Below are 6115 nucleotides of genomic sequence, written 5' to 3'. Positions count from 1 at the left end.
ATGAGCTAATGTGAGTCTTTAAAGTATCTGTGCAGCTGAGGACATGTGAATCACTGAAACATGTGAAGGCTGGTTAGACTGGATTACAACCTGGAACATGGGCACATCTGTATGGTAATTCAGACAGATTTCCGAAGAAATAACATCCAGTTATTTTCTCTTGTCTTTCACCTGCTTCACAGAAATATAACTGATTGTGCCGTTGATATTCAGCACATGCTCAGAGTGACAGATCCATATTAATAGCCTAGAATTTTAATTCAACAAATGAAAGTAAATGAAATAAACAAATTCACACACCTGCCAGTGCGGCGGTAACACTGGCAGCAAAAATCGTGTTAAAAGCTACAATAGGCTCAATTATACTGGCTATCAGTCTGAATCTATCAGGGTGCAGCAGAGACTCTGCAGATCTGAATGCAATGTCTCCTCCAGCAGCACCGTAATGCACCTGGATTTTTTTAACCATCCACTTATTCTACTATTCTGAGTAGACAAGATTTAAGTTTGAGATATATGCAGTCCAATGGAAAACCATCAAATTACTTCATTTTTATGTGCCATTTTTCAAACCTTGTGCCACGTTCAGTTTACGATACATGCTAAACCACCAGCTTGGCTTTTAATTAACTGAGTTTGAGTCAGAGCAAAATTGTTTATGAACTGAGCTAAACTCTAAGTGATGATGTAATTGGACTTTGGTAACCATATGTCCCAAAATATATATCCACTTTGGGGACTGTGTACTTGTTTATTAGATGTTTGCCACAACTAAAAGCAACTGGGAAACCATTTTAACCTTTGAGTCTCTAAACTAAAGGCTACTGGATTACATGAATTCACAACACTCTAACTCATGCACACACTGTTATTGCTCTCTGTTCACAGTCTGACTCAGTGTCCCCAGCTGCCATCTCTGGTTCTCCAGAGGCCCTCAGTCTTGTTTTGCTTGTTTGTTATACTGGACTCAGTGGGAGAAGACCCTTGTACAGAACACTGAAGTTTGCATTCACACTAGTGGTGAAATGTGATTAGGAGTTTAATATTTGTTTTTGTAGATTTGAGTAATGTGCATTTACAGATTTTGTGTGCTACATTTAAACTGCATCATTATTTAATTGTGAATAAGAGTTTGCAGGTGATATTGTACCTGTGTATTTAGGTAACATTCATGTTTATTCTTAGTCAGGTTTAGGTATGTTGGTTAATTATGAAGAGGACTGAGTGTTTTCTGGGTTTTTTCTTCCTCCGTAGCAGTCCTGTTCATTGTTAAGTGTCATTAGTCTTGTTTATGGTTTGCCACACCCACATTGTCCTCATTGTTCACTAATCCTTATATTCCCTTCCTTTTCCGGTGACTGCCCCACTCCAGCTTTGTCTTGTTCGTTGATTACCTCCTTGTGTATTTATATCTGCCTGTTCTGTTTCGGTCAATGTATCCCAGTGTTTGCAGTTGATATGTTACGTTATGCTTCTTGTGTTTCAAGCCAGCTAGTTCTATTGCTTTCATCTGGTAAGACATTTTTTCTTTAGTTTCTATTCCTTGCCTGTTGCTTCTGCATTTGGACCCATCTTTCCTTCATAACTATGACAATCACATTTCATACAATTGTCCAAGATGAAGAGTAGACCATAAATAAAATATCTGAGTCCTTTCAGAGAAGCTGGTAATGTGACAGACAGGCAAGAACAGCTCTGAGTGTGAAATCCTGAGATTCAGTTTGTGTGTGGTGACAGCCTGCCATACCCTTTTTGACATGACCACCAGGTCTAATGGAAGGCGTGGAGCCGGGAGGCATCATGGGTGCTGGGAGCTGCTGCAGGATAATGGTGGGCTGCAGAGGAGCCTGGAGAGGGGAGATGGGACTGTAATGAGGCTCTCTGCCTAGAGGCACAGTGGCTGAGAATAAAATGGAGTATCTACATACACAGGCGGTGAAGCTCCACTCCACAGAAGGAGGAAAAATCGGAGGATTATCTTCCCAAACCCAAACAATATTAAAAACATCACTCCTTCTGATACTAGAAATCATTGAATTATGACGCAAGACTCAGGATCAGTGATGGGTTTTGCGTTTGAGCTACACAAAGAGCAATCTGTTCATTGTCGGGAAGATAAAGAGCTTTAGCTGACACTCTAATAACCTGCCAAAGAAGAGGCTGAATTAACGAACACTTACTGGAAGTATCTGAAAAGCGTGTGGATCATACGGCTGAAAGTGTGGATAAATATCTTCTGTCCACGCCATATGTGAGAGCTTCAGCTGATATTATTTACAAGATACTCAGTATGTATTTCTAACCTGTTTGCTGAAGTGCAGAGGCACACAGTAACAGGTTGCCAAGATGCCAAAACACAAGAAACAGTCTGCACACACACACACACAACACATACACACATACATTGTACACACACACTCACCCTCCGTCTGTGATCACTACATTGACCTACAGTATGCGTGCAGGCTGGTGTAATTAGTAAATTCACTTTAAACGCCAACAGCAGAGCAGCTGGTAACTCAAAAAACTAAAACTATAATACATTGCCCATAAAAAGAATCCACCCACGTTTAGACTTCTCTATATTAAATCCAGTGTAATAAGATTTTTATGATAGTGAGCAAATGAAAATCTTAAATGTCAAAGTAAAAAAAACATCCCTACAATTCCATTTAAATGAAAAACTGCAGGAGGTACATCTTCTGGATATTAATAGCTTGAAATGAGACTTAATTTGCTCAAATGTATTACTAATAAGCTCTTCGTCTTTATTGTGCTAATGAGATGTTTATCCATTAACATGTAATAAGATCTATCACACCGCTTTCTCTTAACATGCTGGAAAAAAGGTTATAAATACATCTTATATTTAAAGATAGAGAGATTGTAGTATTGTGTAGCATTGTTTAAGGATGATACTGCATCATATTAGAGTTTTTTATGTTGAATTTGATTAACAAGCCTTAAACTTTAGGCACATTTTTTTAATGACAGTCCCAATTAATTACTAGTACTATAAAATATACATTTTGACTATTTAATGACATTAACAGTGGACTATTCTGGCAGTAAGTAAAAAAATGTGGACTGGAAGTATTAGTGTAGATCAACACACACATGAATACATACACATAAGCATATATGTACACATTTGTAATTTGTCCAGCACTGACATGTAGCGTGCTGCTGGGAAACAGGACAGAACATGTATATAGTGCTTTTTATTTTGTATAAACTTTTAAATCAAATAATATGCAGGAAAGTATCTGATCACAGACAGAGTCGGTGCTTACATTTGGCCAGGTGGCTCAGGAATATGATCAATTATTGATAAGCTGCTCAATGGCTACAGTATTACAAGATGCGATAACATGGACCGCATCCTTATTTAACAACACAGGGATAAGAGATAAAAGACATATTTAATCAGATTGAAATCTTTAACATATAATGAATGTAACACTTTATTTCACCTCCCTCCCATTTTGCATTTATAAGCATCATCATGAACAATTCATACATATTTTAGAACACACTTCAATGTTGTCTTAAGCAGACAAATGTAAGTAATTAGGTGCTAATTAGGTGCTCATTAGTGTATCTATTAACAACTATAACTCCTTATACAAAGCTTTTACAACTGGTGTCTTACCAGTTCATGGATGCATGGATGCAACATAGCTGTAATCTAAACTACTCTATTTAAATGCCAATAAAAAAAGTTGAGGATATGCGATGGGAGTCACCAATTGTGAGACAAATGTGAAATGATTTGACTTTGAAACAGATTCTGAACAGCGGCTCACTAGAGAGACTTTTAATTAGGACATTGTGCATGGACATCCCTGGATTAATGAGGTGAAATCCTTCTTTTGCATAATTGATTCTCTTATTACTGTCCAAAGCAGATTGCAGTGTAATACTCATGATGGCCAGAACAAACTGTTAAAGTGGGGAACCTTATGTGAAGCAGAATTTATCCACAAGTCAAAGATCTCTGTGTGCAGTTATGTTCAGGTACAGTTCATCACCATCAGCTGTAGAAACAGGCAAGTCTCCTTGAGAGGAAAATACTCTTTGCTGTGTGATTTAGGTGAGACTGAGGATGAATTTATAGCTCATTATAAAACAACCACACTATTTAGTCAAATATTCTCAACTACTGATTAAATTCCCTGGAGGCATGAAAACTTGAGCTGTGTTTCAAAAAGGTGTTTTTGTAGTTTTTTGTTTGAAATGTAATGTAAAAAGTTGTGTTCTCTGCCACTGCAACTGTATTTTGGTGACTGACTAACTAACTAACTAACTAACTAACTAACTAACTAATTAACTAACTAACTAACTAACTAACTAACACAGTAACTCACTCACTCACTCACTCACTAACTAACTAACCAAATTATAAACAATTTGAATAATCTCCATAGAAAATTAATTTTATAGATGTATCACTTAATATTGCACAAAACCAAAATAATAGTAAGCAATTCCTAGAGTAGTTTTTATTGAATTAGATACTCAAAACCCAAATGTGTTATATTGTATTAAAAATTCGAACATATATCTCATGTCTTCTCAATTTTAGATCCCTTTTCACACCATTATTTGGTCCTTGAAGAACATCAGGTTAGTATTGAGGTTGGAGAATTGGCTTTTACATTTTTCGCTCCACACAAGTGGAACAATTTGCTAAAATGTTCAGAGCTGATGCCCTACATTTATTTTAATCATCTTGTGGTACAGATTTGGTACAGTGTGAATACACGTGTTTTCTATGAATGTCTTTGGTTCAATGTCTTTGAATGTTGTTTCTGCTCATATGTCGGCTGTGAATCTTGTTGTTTGTTACTTTGAATTCGTATAGTGTGAATATTATTTTTCTCTTCTGTATGTTCTGTATTCAGAGCGGCCCTCGAAAAGAGAGAATACTCTCAATGGCCTCCGTCCTTGCAGAAATAAAGGTAACAGGTTTAAAAAACAACAACATGTGCTTCTCTGTAAGGTAACTTTCATACCTCAAGCTGTTTTTCTGAGGAGGACAGAGCACATCTCCAAGCACATGTAGACCCAGAATCAGTCATCGCTGAAGCTTTGAGTTTTGCGTACATGAGAGGAATTTGATACAGTTAACAGGCTCCCAACAGGTGATTTGTTTTTGAATTAATATTTAAAATAACTGTGATGTGGCCACAGGTGTGTATTTATGGAGAGCTCAGAATGCCACACAGCCCACAATGCATGTGTAATAGACAGTTATAGTGAGAGAGCTTCACTATGGCAGACTATACTAATTAGGGCACAGTTTACATTCACTGTACCACTCTGCCTTCCAACTCTCCCTCCCTCCTCGACCCTCCCTGCTCCCTGTCAGTGGAAGGGGCCTCTACACCCCCATCGCATCTCCAGCTCTGTAATTAAAACGCTGTAATCTGGGTGGATCATCTCTATTTTTAAAAGCCCCCTGTCATCGTGTGGGCAAAGTGACACAAAGGGAAGCATCAAGCGGTGAAAGAGGAGGAGGAAGGAAGACGGAGGGGGGGATAGGAAAAACCGCAGCAGCAGGTGGACCAAGTCTGTGAGAGATGAAGAAACTAATAAACTATATTTAATTGGCAAGAGTGGCATAAAGATAATTCTCATCTTGTTATCCAGCACAGCCTACGCACCTCACATCAACTGCTTTGGAATAACTGATTGTTTTTTCGGGTTTTTTTTAAATATAGCAACACAAAAGTAAAGAGAGAAAAGTGCAGCACACGTGGCACCCGAGAAATGTAATTCACATCTCAATTGAAGTAATATTCACATAAAATTATCATTAACAATAGTAGGTAAGGTTGGACAATAGTTAAATATCACCATTAATCACCAATCACTGGAATCATCATGTTTTATTTTGACACACATTTTACACGTGAAGATTTTTTCCTCACGTAATGTATAAAAGTTTCATGTAACACCAGTTGTATTATTTTATGTGAGTTTGCACATTGCTAATCCTATTACATCATGTGTCAGATTAGAAAAAATACAGATTAACATCATTAATAGAACAGTTGTTTTTTAGCCAAGGCCACAAGGACACAAGGTCATGATGTACACTCACTTATGGTAT

The sequence above is a fragment of the Scomber scombrus genome, chromosome 18 (assembly GCF_963691925.1).
Source record: "Scomber scombrus chromosome 18, fScoSco1.1, whole genome shotgun sequence".
Taxonomy (NCBI): domain Eukaryota; kingdom Metazoa; phylum Chordata; class Actinopteri; order Scombriformes; family Scombridae; genus Scomber; species Scomber scombrus.
The sequence above is the reverse complement of the archived record's forward strand: the minus strand, read 5'-3'. Positions refer to the sequence as shown.